Below are 18514 nucleotides of genomic sequence, written 5' to 3'. Positions count from 1 at the left end.
CTTGCCCTTCTTAACTTTCTGCCCTCACTTCTTGGACTTGGAACCATCGAGGAGAAACCTCCCCTTCAGTCTAACTAGCCCAGGCTTACTCTGCAGTGGTAGCCACTCCACAGCGTAATTCAGAGCTGAGGATGGGAGAGCAAACAGCATTAGGGCCTAAGGGGACAGTGACTGCACACGTTGTGCTGGATGTAAATGCAGGGGAACCAGCACCGAAGACCGCGCTCTTGGAGCATCAGTCTAAGCTGCACTGCATTACTGACGTACGTATTCCGTAAAATAATGTGTTACATCCAGCAGAGAAGGCATGAACTAGGTCACAGTAAGATCTAAATTTCTCTGAATAAATACATGAACTAATGAATACATGTAGAATATATGTTTTTACTTTAAAAATCTACTGAAACTCTTTAAGGAGGGCATACAGTGTCCAATCGACTTCTTGGGAAATCTAAAATCCAGGACAGGGACTCTGGGTGGGGCCTCCGACCGGCTGCCCCTTTAACTGCCGGCTCGCTGCCCAGACGGCCACGGCCTCTCACAGCCCCGCAGGGGACAGAGGTCAGTCAGGTCTGCCTGACATTCATCAGCCAGGCTGTGGACCCCTGATCTCAGCCCAGCTCTGCCCACTTTGCTGTGTGATCTCAGCCCCTCCTGCCCGGGCCACAGCCATGGCCACAGCGGTGGCCCAGAAGCTCACCACCTCCCGTCCAGTTTGCGGCAGGACCACCAGAAGCCTCAGCCATCTGTGCAGCCAGAGCTTGTGCTCACAGCAGACCGAGCCGAAGCGCCGCCCCTCTTCTGGAAGCGCAGCCCCTCTTCTGGAAGCGCCGCCCCTCTGTGGGCGACCGGCCGCTGCATCGGGCCTGGCGCACCTATTCCCGCGCGCTGTTCCAGCAGCACAACAAGGCGGTGACGTCTGGACCCACCTGCTGGCGGCCCTGGTGCTGCTGCTGCGGCGGGCCATCTTTGTGGGGACCGTGGACTTCCAGGGAGACGCGCACGCCCTGCCTCTCCTTATCGGTGTTGGCGCCTCCTTCACCTGCCTCTCCCCCGCTGCCTTGGCTCACCTCCCGCAGGCCCAGTCCGAGTTCTGGCATTACCGCTGCTGCTTCCTGGGCCGTGTGGGTGTGGCTGTGTCCCAGTGTGGCAGCGCCCTGGCACGCTTCTGCCCTGCCGGTGAGCCAGCCCGGCACGCTTCTGCTCTGCCAGTGAGCCATTTTCCTGCCCGGGGCTGCCTTTCTTGCCTGGCCTTCCTGCGCTGGCTCCTGCTATAACAGGCACATGCAGAAGCCCGGCCTGTGGGCTGCACTTGCCAGGGGGCGCCCTTGGCGCCGGCCTGCGCGCTGGACATCAGCCCTTGGCGTGCCGCACCCTCGTGTCCCCCAGCCCTGCCGCAGACGACCCGGCTCCTGTCACCACAAATGCCAGGTGGTCTTTTTTCTGCTGGCTGCCGCTTCCTGCTCGGCCTTCATACCTGAGCGCTGCCTCCCTGGCAGCTGCCACATCCTTGGGCGGGGCCGCCAGCTCTCCTGTGTCTTTTTGGTTCTGTGCACACTGGCTCAGCTGGAGACCGTGGTGCTGGACTACGAGGCCCAGCGGCCCACCTTTGAGCCTCTGCACTCCCGCTGGCCCCACAGCTTCTCTGGCCTCTTCTTGCTCACTGCAGGCAGTAGCATCCTCACGGCATTCCCCCTGAGCCAGCTGATACAGTGCAAACTCGATCTGGATCAGAAGACCCAGTGAACGCGTCTGGCAGCTGGTAGGGAGGGAGGTAGAGTGGGGGCCCAGGGTCCGGACGTGGCTCCGGATGGGAACAAGTGCTAGTAAAGTTGTGTCTGGCCCGTGGTGACTCTCTGTGCGTGCCTCAGCTGCCAGAGGCGGCACTGGCCAGTCCTTGGACTTGAGGGTTGGCTGGAGCTGCTGGGTGTGCTTCTGGGCCTGCTCCAGCTCCCTGCCCTGGGAGAGGGGAAGAGAGAGATGTGAGCTTCTCTAGTTTGCCTCCCCTCACTGCATCTCACTAGGAGTGAGGGTGGGAGATTGGCTGGGGCCGAGACCTTGGTTTGGGGCTTCTGGATTATCTGGGAGGGGGTGAAGTTGGGGTTTAGGTCAGAGTCAGATCTGAGCTGAGAGACAGGGGAGGCATCAGCAACCCGCCTCTACCCAGGTTTCACTGGCGCACAGGGAAAGGACGGGCCCCAGATGTGTGCAGAACCTCACTGTTCCTTGACCGCAGCCTGGAGATTTGGAGTTCCGGAGAGCCCCCTAAGGTAGAAGATTGTGCCAGGTAGAAACAGATCCCATCCAGTGCCCCGTACTTCTTCAGTCACTGTTCCAGACAGTGAGCCCAGCCCTCCTGGCTCTGGCTTCTACGTCCCACACATTCTGTTCCCCGTGTCTTTCCTGGCTCCCTTGCTCACGACTCAGTGTGCATCCATTCAGTGTGTCTTGGGCCTCTGCTCAGAGGCAGACCACTGACTGGGCCCTGCGGATCAATGCAGGATGGTAAAGGCTTTAATACTGGAATGAACTATCAGGGGAAGCACTGAGGAGGGAATAATTAGCACTGCCTGGGACCCTTGGAGTCTTGGGTTGCACAGGGTGAAAAGGAATTTGCAGATGGAGAAGAGGAGGGGCATTCCAGGCAGAGGGAAAAACCTGTCCAAAGGCCAAGAGGTATGGAAGGAGGATTTTACTGGGGCTGGGGTTAGGGGTGATCTGGACTCTGATATATAATGGATGTAATAAAGTAACTGTGATAACAATAAATAAATAAAATTCAGGACAGGGAAAACCATAAAAAATAAAATCCTAACTCCTTTTGCTGAAACCAAGACAACTTGAATTGTGAATGAATATTTTACATTACATAAAAAATGGAACTTTAGTGGGTTTGCTAGCAAAATGTGCCAACAGCATGTGTTACCTTTGAACATCTTCTATGTGTAAGTTTTGGTGCTTAGTAATAAGACAGCAAAAAATTTAGACTTAAGTAAACAAAATTAGCAACAATACAAAATAACACACTACAAAAGCCAGATATTCTGGGACAGTTCTAGAGGAAACTTCTATAACTAGAAAATTAGAGGCCAGAAGAATGTACCTCAGGCAGAGAACGTGATAAGCAAAGGACGAAATGGGGGATTCTGATGAGGAAACCTGGGGACACAGGTACATGGCAGAGGCAGCATTCATTCTGCAATTGCCATCTGGATATATTGCTATGTTTTTAACGTAGAGACTATCCACTAAAACCACAGCACTACAGCTCGCAGTGGTAAGCTGTAAAATGCAAATCAGTCAGTCCCAGTCACCACAAAATGGTACTTCCAGCTGAAGTTCAAAAACAGACGTATGCTAACACATGGACGATAAAACCCGTCTTTAAACTCCCGAGAAGCATGGGAGGTTGTGTGACAGGCAATTCCCAAGAGCAAATGATCGAGAAGACAAAGAAAGAAATCCAACATACACATAATTTTTTAATTCTTCTGGTCTGTGTCTTGTTTAAGTGTTTGCTACCCCTCTGTTTTACTGTCTCACAGTTTTTAACGATTCCTATAATGACTTGAACTTCTCTGTAAAATAAATGGTGCTAGTGAGACCGCAGTCTAATTCTAGTACGTAGAAATCATAAATGGGCCGATTGCTTCAGGGAAGAAGTAATCAGAAAATTAAATACGACCTTCTGCTCTATAAAAATTCATGAATGTTTATTTAGAAAATTTTTATCTTAAATGTGAAAATGGACAAAGTTGATTTAAATTATAAAAGAAATTCAGCTCCTTTTTACTGAAATTTTGAATTCTGTAGGAGAATTCAAATACCTTATTTTTTCCAGATTATACCTCCTTTGTCTGGAGTTTGTACCTGACTGATGCTGTTTTAGTTTATGGTGTGCTCTGCAACCCGGAGAGGTGTCTACACCCTCACGCCTCCGTGAGCCCTTCCGAGCCCCTAACGCTGAGACGTGTCAGAGCGGCTCCTTCAATGGGGCGACGTCCTCTCCCCGCATCGTGACCTCTCCCCGCACCTCTGGATGTCGGAGGCGCCCACTTGTCTCTGCTGGGACTCGCCCCGCCGCATCCCTTCAGCAGGTGCCGAGGCAGCTCTTGGCCTCTCTCTCTGTGGCTCACCTCTGACTCTCAGGAGGCACAGCCCTCCCTCGCTGTGGGGAACCTTGGCATTGCCTCCCTCCCAGTGAAATATTTTTGTTTTCAGTGCTTGTGGAAGTGGCTGGCAGTCTGGTTTCTCACCCTTTACCTACTCAGGTGGGATTCAGGCGCACACGTGTCCCCGCTGCAGGGTCCTGTGCCAGCGTCAGCACGCAGTCTGCGGGGGTCCTGCTTCCTGGACTGAGACGGTGCGTCCGTCTGAGGGGGTGAGAGGCCATGAGACGCACAGGACACCAGCACTTCCCCTGAAAAGAAATCTGGCTTCACTCTCCCCTTGCTTGACTTTCATAATCTATTTTATCGGCTGGAGGTGGGTGTCTTCGGGCTGCATATCTCATCTTCTCTCTGCTCTCTGCTTTGAAAGTCCTGAAAACCAGTGTAACTTAGAAGTGTGTGTTCTGTAGCTTTAATGCTCTGTGAGATCTGAGGCTGGAAGGACACTGCTTTCACCAGTTATGGAAAAACTCATTATGACTTTCATGTCCGTGTTTCCATACGTTCCCTGTGGTCAAATAAAACAAAAAGTGGATTTAGGTAAGGGAAGAGTTTATCCAAAAGGGTTACTGTAATATGAGGAGGGGGCTGTTGCGGCAGGATGATGCTCTGACCATCAGATTAGCCAGCTTCACAAAGGTCAGGCAGATGGAAATTTTCTCTTTTCTCACTGGCAGGAGGAGGACCGGTATGGGGGGTGTGGTACGAGGTGGGAGTGACCGGTATGGGGGGGTGGTAAGAGGGGGGAGTGACCGGCATGGGGGAGGAGGTAAGAAGGGGGAGTGTCCTGACCTCAGAGCAGAGGGTGCTCTCTGAGCGGGGGTGTCTGTGAAGCCAGGCTAATTTCATAGCAGGCGCTGATGCTGGGCTGGGCAGAGAGTGAACCGAAGTTCAAGGGCCTTCAGGAGAGAAAGAAGCTTAACTGAAGTTAGGTCAAGGCAATTTAGCAGGGGTTTCGTCCACACTGGCCAGTGGGGACAAAGAGGAGGGTCTGGAAGATCTGGTGTCCCAGATGAACAACAGGGGCGTCCGCGACTCTTACCTCAGTGGCGGGGATTTCCTCCACATCGCGATTTCCAGAGCGCAGGGCTCAGAAGTTTGACATTATCACGAGACATCGTTTGTCTCATATGATTTATTTCTATTGATAAAGCGTTCTTGGAGCAGCTTTGCCGGTTCCATCCTTCCAAAGAGAAACTCATGAGATTTTATTCTTTTTTGAGAGTAACAAGAAAGAAGGCAAGAAGCAATTTCACAAAGGATACTGGGGAAAAAACTGACCTTGGCAGCTCCATTTCTGAAGAGGAGGGAATCTTCAAGCTCTTAAAATCAGGCCATGCAGCTGAAGCCTTCACGGCATTTTTGCTGAGTCCCTGTGTGAATAATTCCAGGCAACTCTAAGCCTAGTGAAGCGTGAGTTTGCTTTATAGAAAGCTGGGTGCTCGCGTGTAAGAGGAAGCAGCCTCTCCCGTCAGTCTGAGCCGGACTGGAGGGAAAGCCTGTTTCTGTGTACAGCTTCAGTGGAGATTTGCTCTGGTCCCTCGGGGCCTCGGGTTTCTTTGTGTTAGTTGCAACATTTCACAAACTCCTTAAACAGTCACAGACACAGCCTCAGTCAGTGCTGGGCTGGCCTGTGTGCACACAGGGCACTCGTGGTCTGCAGAGGAGGCGGCGAAGACTAAGTCATGTTCATTAAAACCTGCACGATGTGTGAGAATGAAAAGACTTTGATGGAGTGCTTCCAGTGCACCTGGCCTGGCTCCAGGCTCCTTACATGTCTCCCTTAACACTGGAACCAGCACATGGAGGTCGATGCCGTCCTCACCTCGGTTTCACACCAGGTACGTTGGGGCAGGAAAGGTTAGTAACTGGTCCCAGGCCCATCTTGGAGAAGAGGTTTTGTACCCTGGTGGCTTGCCTTCACTACCTTACTCTTGACCGGTAGTCAGAATATAAAGGCCAGATGCGAGTACAGCCTCGGCCGGCTTTCCGTATCCGCAGCTGCTCCATCCGACAGGAAGTCCTTGTTACGTAAAGCTTTCAGTTGTACCAGTGTCTACATATACGTGCGTCTGTATGTCTTAGATTTGAAGCAGTGTGCCTGCATGTTGAGGATTTATAGTTCAGTACCATCTCTGTTTAGAAAATTTGCAAAATAAAACGAATAGGTATTATACACATCTGTATAATCGGCATTGCTAGTAATTCACGCTGTGGTGCGTAGCATTAGTTCACAAGCTGTTCCGTGGAGGGTTAATGGGGTAGCTTTAGCCTGTGATTCAGTCTCAAGGCAATCCCAGCATAAGGAAACATTCTGTGCTAACAGATCCATTTATCAGGAGGCGTCAAGCCTGGCAGACCGCGTGACTCCCCGCCTTGCCTGCCGTCCCGCTCACCGCCCCCCGCCCCCAGCACAGGCAGAACCTGTGACTCGTGTGAATTTACGAGATTATCCTGAGAAATTTGTCGATGAAGTATTGCCTTGTCTCGGAATTTCTAGCCATGACAGGTATGCAGTTGGGCAATTATCTCTCTTGGAAAATAAAACAACTGACTTTTTTGGGAAGATCAAACAAAATCTGGCAACTTGACTTTGTCCAGATAATCACTTGTTTCTAATCTTGAAAGTATGAAACTAAATTTATCAAAGGCTGAAAAATAGAGAATGTGTCCTGGAATTTATGTCACCATTCAGTCTGTGCAGCAGCCCATTCTTGAGTTCTCTGAGCTACTTCGTGATGAAGTAAAACTTTCTAGCAATGACAGTCACATTCGCCTCACAGCAGGAAGCCGCCTTTAAATTCCGTTGGAGCTGAGCATCCCTGAGCAAAATTTGCCTCTAAAAGTGATGGAAGGGAGCACAGAGAGTGAAAATGAATCCCCTCTGCTGGGCCGTATGCTCAGCTTTCCAGAATGTGTTTTCTGGCTGTGGGGAAGGTGTGGACCCGTGTCTCCAAGAGGGGACGTGGGGAGCCGCACTGGGTGAGCCGGGAGCGCCCTAGACGTTTACGTGTCCTTTGTGGAGCCCAGTCGTGGCAAGATGGCTTCAGGACGTAGTGTTTAGTAAGTTTATTGGCAACAGGAGCAAACCTTCAGCTATCTAGTTAAGTCTTCATGATGTAGTGGAGGGTGGGGAGCATGCAGTTAGAGGCAGCAACAGGAATGCTTGTTTGTAACAAGTAACCAGCATCAGGGAATGCTGTGTCCACGCAGCTCAGGCTCTGTTAGAATCACTTAGAGAGGAGCTGGGTGGCCAAGAGCTTCAGGAAACTAAAGAACTGGGGGGAAAGGGATTTTGATAAATTAGCACATTTCCCATTTAATGTCAGATCATCCGGAGGCTCAAAGTTCTTGTTTGTTTGTTTGTTTGTTTGTTTGTTTTTCCTGGGGAGTCGATCAATTAATTTTCAAGTTTTGTTGAGACATACTTGACATGCGGCCCTGTTTAAGTGTAAGGTGTGCAGCATAATGATCTGACTTACAGACATCGTGAAGTTTAGTGAACATCTGTCATCTCCTATAGAAACTACATTAGAGAAAGAGGAAAAGCATTTTTCCTTGTGATGAGAACTCTCGGGATTTACTCTTAACAATCTCCGTATGTAGCACACAGCAGTGTTCATATTTATCATGTTGTGCAGGACACCCCCAGTCCTCATTAGCCTCATAACAGGAAGCTTGTACCTGTTCACTGCCTTCATCCAGTCACCCGCCCCCCGCCTGCCTCTCGTAACCACAAATCCGATCTCCTTTCCTATGAGTTTGTATGTTTGCTTTTTGTTTTCGTTAGCAGAAGTTAGCAGAAGATAGTATTTTGATCACAATTTCATAAAGGAAAATTCAAGACTGCTTAAGTACTGATTCTCAAATTCCTTCCCATTGGTTAATCCCTCAGTCACAGAGATTTTTTAAATTTCTTGATTCTTATTTTTAAGAACATCACTTGAGTTTATATATCATTTGATATGTTTTATGAAAAGAGAACAGGAACTCAAAGAGAAGCAGGAGGCTGCAGGAAGTGAAAAAAAGACAAATCAAGGCTTTACCCTCAACCATGTGGCACTTATTCTGCTGGGTTGATATTTATTTTTGACCAGCAAGGACACCGAACACTTAATGACTCAAATCCGTAACAAAACATTCAGGGCCACACGCAATCTACAATGAAATGATTTCTACTTTTAGGGTTGGCATTGATGTACTTGCATTTTAATTTTTTTACGATTTTATGATCTTGTAAATAAATTCTAGCCGCTAATTGTGAGATATGGAAAATTGCCACATTGATTGCTTTGCCTTTTTGTAAATCAGCATGTAAAGCTCTCCATTAAGCGTTGGTTCCTGTGTCGAAATAAATAAGCTTGCTTTTAAAAAAATATATCAACAGAGTCATACCAGTCGGGAGGTTCTGGTAAATATTTTAAAACTTTCTTTGAGAATTATTTCTTTTTAAATATATTTTACAGAAAAAGAAGGGCCTAAATGAAAGTTATTCTCACAGTTTGGATGTGTTTAGTTGCGGGAGAAACACTGCACTGACTCACGTCAGTGCACGGTTTAGGGCTTTTCTAGAATTTTGTTGCTTACCTAACGTAGTAGACGCCGGGGCCATCACTCATGTGTCAGTTTATCATACAGTGATAGCGTGAGCGATCCGTTCTCACAGGACCACCGTTTTTCTATTTATCTGTAGGTAGAAACTCTTTTAATGACTCGAGTGGATCTGGATAAGATGTGCTGGCGATATGTGAATTTTAACCACTGCTTTTATTCTCATGTAACCTTTTTCATAACCAGGTTATTAGGTAAGTATTGCTCGATACTAAGCAGAATCTCTGGGTCTGCGTCTCACCTTTATGAGCACATCAGGTACCTGGAAGGAAGACCCAGGCCCCTTTAGCTCAGACGGTAAGGCAGAGGCTTGGTCTAAGCACGTGTGCGTCCAGCCCTGATGTGACGCTGGCCCGAGCCAGTGGTGGTCCTCCACGACCCCCGTAAACCATCTCGATGTCCCATATCTACGAAGAAAAGCCCTGCCTTTTGATGCCAGGACTACACTCCTGCGTGCAGTTTAATGAAGACTCCATTTTTCTCTGTGCATGTTTCCAGGATGTGAGTGCTCTGCACGTGGGGACCCGACACGGAGTGTCACCTTGACAGGGTGTCTCCGTGTCCTGCCCCTGCGTGTGTGGTGCATCTACCGTTTCTCCCAAACGTGTTACAGTTTGTACTAGGTTCACACTTTCACTCTGAGCAGGGAATCATGGAAATACAAGTTTCCTAAGAAAATTGGACAGAACGTGCATTTTAAACAAAATATTTCTGCCGTGCAGAAAGCTGTGAGGCTGATGCACATTCAGGCGGGCTTTCTGCCCTTGGCGAGCCAGAGGGAGATGCGGGCGGGCGACCCGATCGTCCTTCTGTGCAGGGAAAGCTCGAGGGCTCTCCTCGGGTCGGCCTTCACACACACACCACTCTGGGTCCCAGTTTCTACTGTGACCCAGAACGGAAACACTGCATTTCACAAACCTCCTGAAATGCCCCGTAAACAAGGCTTCCGAGTGCCACGTCCTCAGAACCACACAATCCAGCGTGCTGATGTGGGCTTTTACTCAAAACTGAGTTCAGAGGCACAGTGTGTCATGGGCCACAGAAGGAGTCTGTTCAGCTCCAAGTTTAAAAAGAAATAAGTCTTTTCTCCTGTCAGTTAAATATCAGAAAATCTGAAATGTGAATTTGCTGTGGCACAAGACGGACCACACGACACTGCCTAACCCAGAGGTGCCATTTCAGCATTGCTTACTGCTCAGGGGACTGGACGGGTGACTATGATCCAGCAAGTCCACACGTGAGAAGCAGTAACCTGTTTTATCACGAACTGATTTTTTTCAATCCAAATGGTAATGATTACCATTTAGTAATGATTCAATGCTGACCTACTTCTTAAGAAACAACTTTGCTTAACAGTTTAGACCTTGAGATATTCTCTGTTCCTTGATTTTCCACCAAACAGAGGCACACATTTAAATCTAACAAGTATTCAGTCTAAATATAGTATTCATATATATGAAAATAAATTCGATACCAACCCACGTAGCCATTCCTTGGTTGTTTATATAACAACAGTTGTAGACCATCCTGCTGGACTTGCTGACCCAAACTTCAGGATATAAGTAAGTGCACGTCCTAATACAGCAGCAGCGACACAGGAGGCTCGGTTCTGGGACTGCCAGTCTGTCGCGCACTTTGCACAGTGACAGCCGGAGCTTCTTCAGCTCCTCACCCCTCCCGCTCACACCGCGCGCTCCCAGCGCCTGGTGTTGCCCGCGTCACGGCTCTCCAGACGTGCCCCAGGGCGCCCAGACAGGTGTCTCATCCGCGCTTCCGGGATGGCCGGGGGAGCTGAGCTCTTTTCGTTGGCTCACTTGTCATGGGTTCATCTTCCTTGGTGACCCGTTCGAGTCCTTTGTCTATTTTTAGTTTATCATTATTATTAGTTACTCAATTTTGATAATTTTAATGTATTTGAGGAAGGTCTGTCATCATGTACGCGATTTGCAAATGTTTTCCCGTCTTGTCACCCTCTTAGCAGTAACTCTTGAAGCCTGATTTGTCATGCTTCCTGTTTAGATTGTGCTTTGACCTTTTCCCTAAGCATCATTTGCCTAAATCCAGGGCACACAGGTTAATTCCGGTATTTCACTCTGCAGGTTTTATCACTGGTGTAACGTTAGGTCTGAGGTAGTTTGATTTGGGGTTTGCGTTGGGGCAGGTTCACACTGAGGCTCACCCTTTGCACACGGAGGTCCAGATGGTAAAGCACCACATGCCAAAACCTCCGCTTCATGCGCTGAGCTGCGTTGCTCCTTTGCTGGGAAACGAAGGAGGATAAATGTGAGGGTCCGCTCCCTGTTGTCTGTCTGGTTCCACTGACCTCTCTCTGCTTCTGCCTGCACGGCGGGTCAGCAAACTATTTCTATAACTGACCAAACAGTGAATATTTTAGACTATGAAGGTGTCTCATTTTTCCTTTTTTAAAATACGATTTCAGTGACTTTTAATTTTCAGAACCACATGGGGCCAGTGACTACCTTCTGTACAAAGCAGGCCTAGAAAGTAGAAGTCTTAATTTATGTTAGTTTTTGATAATTCAGGGATGTGTACTGTAATCACTACACTTGGTATTAAAAAGAAGAAAGAAAAAGGTTAAATGACCAAGCTTATTAGGTGTAAAGACAATGATAAAAATATTCACTCAATCTAGAAAAAATCAAGAAGGGAAAGAGAAAATAGTAGAAATCAAAGATATAAACATAAATATATCAGAAATTACATTAAATATATGAAGTGAGTGCTACAATTATGTGACAAAGCTTGTCTGTTTGGATTAAAAAGGGGTAACACAACTGAAATATGGGAAACAAAAATTAAAAGGAGAAAAATAAAAAAACACAAGAAAAACATGTAAAACTAACCTATGAAAACGCTAAGTCAGACAGTTGATTTAGTTACGTAATTAGAAAAACTAGATTCTAAGGTAAGAAACAGCACTTACGATAAAGAGGAGCTTTACAATGTTGAGGGTTTAATCTGCCAAGATAACGTAATGAATTTACATAACGAATTTACTTCTATATACCCTGAAATATTCAAAAGTAAAACTTGACAAAACCAAAACAAGACAGGAAACTTGATGATCATATTGCAAAGGTTTAACAAGCAGTTCTCGATAACAGGTAATGCAAGTAAACTAGTGTGATAAGGGTATAAAGATGTGAAAAACATTAAACTCTTTCTAAATAATGTGTACAAAAGAACTGTAGGAAAAAATGTGCTTTGCTAATACACGTAACATTTTTAAATGACCATGTATTAGTATGTTAAGCATGTGAAACAAGTTTCAGAGATTTTAAATCATAGAGTGCATGTTTTCTGAAAGCAATGACTTTATGCTAGAAATTAGAAATTGAAATATTAAAATAACTCCCACGTGTGGTCATTAAAAATTCTTAATAATCAACAGGTCAAAAACCACACAGGAAATTAAAAACTATTTGAACTATATTATTATATACACCCATATATGTACTAGTTATAGCATATATATTATAAATTAGTTTTAGAATGTCGCTAAAATATAACTAGAAAGAATGTTATGGCTTTCAATCCATTATATATATTAAAACAGTAAGAGAGCAAATCTATTTTGAGAGGATTTCCTGAAGAAGTTTTTTTTTTTTCAAATCAAGTGAAAGCCACAGAAAGAAATTACAAAAACAAATACTGAGCTTTCACGGAATGTATGTGTATATATGTATGTATGTATGTGTGAATGTGTATCTGTGCGTGCATGTATGTGTGTTTATCTGCACGTGTGCTTGTGTATATGTGTACATGCGGGTATGTGTGTACATGTTTGTGCATTTCTGTGTATATGTATGTACGTGTGTGTGCATATGTGTGAGTGTGTATCTGCATGTGTGCGTGTACGTGTGGGTGTGTGCACGCGCATGTATGTACATATATGTGCATGTCTGTGTGTGCATGTGTGTTGCCGGGGGTTCTGCCGAGAAGGGCAGGAAACGAGGACTGACAGGGAAGACCTAACACTGAAAAAAATTAACAAACATAATACAGAGGCGCGTAAATAAGTGGAAGCAAAGTAAAAAAAGCTGGAAGATAAAAGTAAGACTAGGTGGGAGAGAGAGAGGAAAGGAGTATTTTTCATAAAAAGCCGTGAGGAACGGTTTCTCGCTTTATACTAGGGCACATTTGGCTTTAATTAAGGTTTAAAAAAAAAAGCCCACTTACTGCTTTCAAAGCGCACGTCCAGCCCAGCGGCGAGCTAGGGAACGCGCCTCGCTGCGCACTTCGGCGAAGCCCCACCTGGAAGAACAACGTGGGGAGACGGAGGTGGCAGGAGGCTTGCGGTCAGCGCAGGGAGGGGAGCTGGTTCCTGAAGCTCGTGTCCGGGGCCGGGTCAGCGTGTGCCGTAGGCAGGCCGCGTCATAAACTAACATGTATTGTTTGAAAACGCATTGCTTGGTCTAATTCTCCAGGTACGAGGAGGGAAGGAGGCCAAGCAAGCGTGGGCTTGGACTCCTCGTAGCAGCCCCGGCTGAGAACAGGAGGGGCGCTTCCGTAGCGCCGTCCAGCGCCCTGGGGGGCTCTCCCCGCTCACAGGTCTCCCCTCTGCAGGGACGGCTGTTTCTTTGCTCCCACCGTGTCCCCTGCAGGCTTGGATGGAAATCTGGCCCACGCCTACCCCTCCCCTGCCTTTTGTGAAACAATGCCCCCCCCCACCAAGTCAAAGATTCTTCGTCTTCGTGGGCGGCTCTGTCCCGCTGGTCCCCCTCCTCCTGGCACAGGCATTGTTTGGGGCTGGGGATGCGGCCAGATCACAGGCAGGGGGTGCAGGGAGCAGCTGTGGAAGCTCTCGAGGTGAGGGAGCCTCCTTTCTTGTGCATGAGCTTTGGGAAGAGAATCTCCCCCTTTTCCTGGACCTCCGGTGGGAGGATGAGAGATCCTGAAGGGCCTGGGCATTTTTCTAACCCCTTGTGAGACAGGAGGGAGGGGGCAGGGCACAGGCACTAAAAGAACACACAGCAGCCATCAGCACCAAGAAGGTGGAGCATTCGACTCCCAGTCGACCTCCAGCTTCTGTGTCAGCTCATTGAAGTACAATAGCTGCTAAATGGCCCTCCCACAGCTGCCGGGACAGTTTCAAGGCTGCCCATCCAAGATTAAAAAGTAGGTGATGGCCCCGTTCCTGGGAATCCCCGCCCCTTCCCCAAGGAGTTGGAATAGGCCTCCCACTCGTCAGCATGTGAAGTTACCAGGCCCATAAAACTAACAACCCCGCAGCCCGTGGCCTCGTTTCTTGCCTTTTGAGTCAGCCCGTGCTCTGTCTATGCAGCGTGCAGCTCTCTGAGTAAGTCTACTTTTACTCACCTGTGGCTCGCTCTGTAGTTCTTTCCTGTGTGAAGCCAAGGACCTTCACTTGATGGGGCGCGTCCCAGGGGCTCGCCTGGGACCTGAGGCCTGGCCACCCTCTAGCCCCACGTTTCCCTGCATCAGTGGCTGAGTTCCAGTGGAGCTGTAGCCGAGGAGAGATTACTACCCCTCTTTTTCCTTCTTATCCTTCAAATCTGTGCACCCGTCCGTCCCCACCTTCAGACGGTGACCTGATGTAAAAACACAAATTTTTACTTTAACTTTAAAAATTAAAAATTTAATTTATGTATTTGTTTAATATTCAGATGTTTTAGATTTTAAAATATTTTTCTTAAAAATAGTCATGAATTCTCCCTTAGTGTAAAGTAAAAGCAAATTGCACTTGAATCGTTGGTCACTTTCAGGACCATCTACTTTGTCATCAGTTAATCAGATTCAGCCTTTGGTTTCAACATTGAAAAAACGTCTTTTTAAGAATTACAGTAATTGCACTGATTGATGGGCTTTTCATGTTTAGTATAGCTTTTAAAGTCTATTTATCTACTGACTGTTTTAGATTAAGTCATAACACAAGTTTGCGTAAGTGGGGCTGGTCTCTAAAAGCAGACAACAGAGCTTGCTATGTTATTCTAACAATTCCATTCTGGTTTTTTAAAAATTTATTTTTGATGACCCTAATGCAATTAGTAATTTTGTCATTACTGCAAATTCTGTTAAATTAAGATTAGATGATTTATAAGACTTACATGGTTTCAGAAAATACAATTGTGAAATGAGGACAGAGAGCGCTCCCTCTTGGCGGGATTTCAGGATGCTGTTGGCAGGTCTCTAATTTACTAGTGAATTTTTAACACCCAGGGTTTTGCTCCATTTTTTCTTCGTTTTTATATGCTGAGTTCAGGCTCTTAAATGGAGTTGGCAGAATGTGTGACTCTTGACGGCTGACTTCTGTAGATATGGTTCCTCTCCTTAAAACGCAGTGTTTCGGACGTGGCCAGGTTGTGCCTTCAGGACACTCATCTACCAGTAAACCACAGCGTGGGGTGACCTCAGACAGCGCAAGCCCGATAATCGCTCCTTGTCTCCACCGTGTGGCTGCAGGGGAAAGGCAACCCCGTTTGCTTGGCTGGCAAACAAGTTTCTCCGGAGGGCAGGAGGCAGTTTGGTCAGTTCCCCTCTCAGGCAGCAGGGTGGCTCGGCTGCTGTTCCCGGCTGGCTGCTGCTGAGATTGGGCGAGTGGGGGGCAAGGTCGTCTGAGGTCGTTTGAGGCAGGGGCTAAGAGACTGGAAGCTCCCTGCCTTCACCCTCATTCCAGACCCAGGGCTGAGTCCCCGAGCTCACTGCAACAGAGAAGTAAATGCACAGGGGGTGGGGGCGCAGAGCCCTGGGAGAGGGCCTGAGGACCAAGAGCGAAGGTGAGCAGACTGAGAAGCTTCCCTTCAGGGACCTGGAAGCCGTGTAGCAGGGCCACCTGGACAACTTCACCCACCCTCCCGACCCTTCCCTGTGTTTGCTGAGGATGGCCTGGGTAGGCTGTGATGGCCACAGAGCGTCAGGTGATGTGCCCTGCGCGCTAAGATGTGCGGGGAGTTGACCTGTCCTGTCCATCCTGACAGCCTCAGTATGGCTGTTACAGAGCTGAGAAAGTGACCCATCGGAGACGGCTCCTGTGTGTGTGTGTGTGTGTGTGTGTGTGAGTGAAATGGGACTCAGTCAAGATCTTCAAAGGTGGTTAGAAACAGACCCCTTGTCACTATAAACTGAGTATTTCTGTTTCAAGAACTGTGACTGATCTAAAAACACGGGTAAGAAAACCTAGAAGACATAGTTTTAATACAAAAAATTCCTAGCAAAACGTTTTCAGTAATAGACATTTGTTGATTGACTAACTTAATGTTTAGCACAGGAAGAGTTAAAAGGATAAAGACATAATTAGAGGTCAAGTTCAAGCTTGGAGTGGCCCCAGTGTTGGCTTTTCAGGATGTAGATCCAGTTGTTAACTGGCATGAGGTGACAGAGGTGACAATGCAAAGGGCTGGGAATCTGAAGGCCTGTGTCTTGCGGTGACCTCCGATTTTGTAAAGCGTGATTAGAAACACAAAACCGAGTTCCAGCCGTGTCCCTGCTGTTCTGATACCAGCGTCTTACTCTGCACACCCCAGACACCTCACTCCTGTCTGCTTTCTTGGCTCCCCCGGCTCCCGACGCTGGTTCTCAATGAAACAGGGGAGCAGGTAGTGAATTATTCCCAGCTGCCCCCCACCTTACCACCTCTTATTCCCGTTCCTGGGTTTCTGCCTGGGCTGTTTGCTCCCAGCAAGCTGTCTGTGAACCCCCCCTGCAGTGTTAACTGATAAACAAGGTGTTCACTAACCTGTGAATTCTCTCAGGATTATTTAACTGTTGGAAGCAGGCTATTTGAAGACCCAACATTCAGCCACAGAGAGAGTGACAGGGGACTTCCCTGTGACTAAGGCATCACACCATTTTTCTCTCACTGCTGAGGTGCCCACAAGCCTGGCCTTGACAACGAGGGGGCTTTGGAGGAAGAAGTCGGGGTCTAAGGGGTTTGCTGGTGGCGGGGGGGGGTGAACCCCACCAGGCTGGCGCCGCCATCACCAAGGGCTTGTCTACAGTCTTTTACAGCTGGGACTAGGTGGTCCACGTGGGGCTGCCTTCCGGAAAGTGGCCAGTGGAAGCCCGGGTGAAGAGAGTCCACGAACATATGAGGATCAGCAGTGAAATATATGTGTTCTGGGGTAAAGGGAGGAGATACAGGTATAGCATCATCTCATCCTCAGGTGATGATCATGGACAATGGACACTGAAGGGGAGAGTGTCGCACGCAGCACGGTCCCTCATCAGCTATTCTGCAGCAAATAACAAACATCTTCTTTGGAGGCTGAAGTTCATTTTAATTTAATAATGACTTCTGCTGTGCAGCACAGTTTCCTCTAAGACACACTTTCTGTGCTTTTCCCATCAGACTTAAATACAATAGAATGAAGTTTTTAAACTTGTTAAATAAGGTCATTGAGTCGAGAGGAAAGTACTTCCAACTTAAAATGGAGCGGTGAGGATGGGGGATGAGGAAGAGGCACGGGGAGGATGGTCTAATGATGTCCTGAGCAAGAATCAGAACATTCTAACAGGCAGGACGTGCCAGCTGCCAGAGGCCCAAACAAACCTCTGGAGAATTAGTACACGTGGGTGTTCTTAAAGTTACCGGACGTGTGTTTACAGCGATCAGGGCATCTCTGAACAGCAACTACAGATTCTGTCCCCCCCCCCCCCCCCCGCTGACATCCATCAGAGTAGAAAAGGGGGAAATGGTGGAAAATATATTTTTCAGTTAAAAAAACAGCAGTCTTTTCTTTCATTTTACACACCATTCATTTTTAAACCCTGTATCAAAACAATAGAAATCAATGTTAATCATGTTTGATTCCTGTTTTAACAGAAGTTGCAACATGTTCCATAAATGTTACATGAGACGGAATGGAGAACGCAGGAAATGACAGATGTTTCTCTGACAGCTCCCCGAGCTTCAGAGGCTCCAGGAAGTTTTCGAAGGTCATTGTTTGGGCGACGTAGTTTTGGCTTAAACAACCACTAATAATTCAGTGAGAGACAGAACCTGATTCCAGTGTTTTAGGCCCTAGATCTCTTGATTTGCATGTAATACTTCACCTAAACCATCTAAGTCTGTGGGGGAGGCTGTCTTCGTCAGATTCTGTTGACGGGGGAATATTACTGATTTCCTTCCATTTATTCAGCATACGTGGAAGAGCCGCGGAGAGCCGGGTATTTTGTCATAAATGGAGGTTTGGGGCGCAAGTCTCGTTGCAAAACTGTCTTCCGTCTGCAGCAGGGAGACACAGATTGGGCGTTAAGTTTCGGATTCACGTCCTAGAACGTAAATTGCAGTCGCTAAGGCGTCTTTATTAGGGAAGATAATGTGCAGCCTGTGAAGTGGGGGGGGGGGGACTCACGCGCTCTCTCCAGTGAAGATTCTCTCCTTAAAAAGAGAAGGGGAAGAAGAGCTTCCGCCCTGGAACATGAAGTTCCTGCACACGGAGTTCACGTTTTCTGGGATCCAGCACATCCCCGAGACCCCGCAGGCAGGCGGCATCTCCTCGTCGCCGCCGGGCATCCCCGACCCGTGACGCACGGAGGCGTCCTCGGATCCTGTCGTCCCCCTTCCGCCCAGCAGCTCGGAGCCACCGGGCAGCGGCGGGAGGACGGCGCGCCCCGAGCCCGGGCACCCGGGAGCGAGGCCGGTGGGGCGGCCGCGCCGGCGCCGGTGCCGCGCGGGCACCGCGTCCTCCGCTCCAGCGGAGTCGCATCCGGAGCGCGCGCAGCTGGGATCCGGGGAGGAAGGTGGGCAGGAG

General features: G+C 48.1%; 1 protein-coding gene, 2 long non-coding RNA genes and 1 pseudogene across 4 annotated transcripts in view; 2 read left to right on the top strand and 2 right to left on the bottom strand.

Moving 5' to 3' along the window:
* The first annotated feature begins 671 nt into the window (after window positions 1-671).
* LOC102534049 (membrane progestin receptor alpha-like) lies at window positions 672-1746 on the top strand (annotated as a pseudogene).
* An 8521-nt stretch (window positions 1747-10267) lies between these two features.
* On the bottom strand, window positions 10268-15168 carry LOC140690656 (uncharacterized). 2 transcript variants are annotated; one of them, XR_012065923.1, is made up of 4 exons: window positions 14870-15168; window positions 14121-14353; window positions 12981-13055; window positions 10268-11151 (listed from the first exon to the last, which is right to left on the bottom strand). It is a non-coding gene; the product is annotated as an uncharacterized lncRNA (long non-coding RNA). The 2 variants fall into 2 exon arrangements; XR_012065922.1 differs by having other exon boundaries at window positions 10268-11040.
* A 2380-nt stretch (window positions 15169-17548) lies between these two features.
* LOC140690653 (uncharacterized) lies at window positions 17549-18255 on the bottom strand. Its single transcript, XR_012065920.1, has 2 exons — window positions 18116-18255; window positions 17549-17985 (listed from the first exon to the last, which is right to left on the bottom strand). It is a non-coding gene; the product is annotated as an uncharacterized lncRNA (long non-coding RNA).
* SPOCK3 (SPARC (osteonectin), cwcv and kazal like domains proteoglycan 3) overlaps window positions 18225-18514 on the top strand; it is a 130354-nt gene continuing 130064 nt past the window's right edge. The window contains exon 1 of the mRNA XM_072952544.1: window positions 18225-18503. The gene's annotated coding sequence lies outside the window, so the exon portion shown is untranslated. The remainder of the gene's footprint in view (window positions 18504-18514) is intronic.

Source organism: Vicugna pacos, chromosome 31 (genome assembly GCF_048564905.1).
Source record: "Vicugna pacos chromosome 31, VicPac4, whole genome shotgun sequence".
Taxonomy (NCBI): domain Eukaryota; kingdom Metazoa; phylum Chordata; class Mammalia; order Artiodactyla; family Camelidae; genus Vicugna; species Vicugna pacos.
This window is presented reverse-complemented; position numbering and strand designations above follow the sequence as displayed.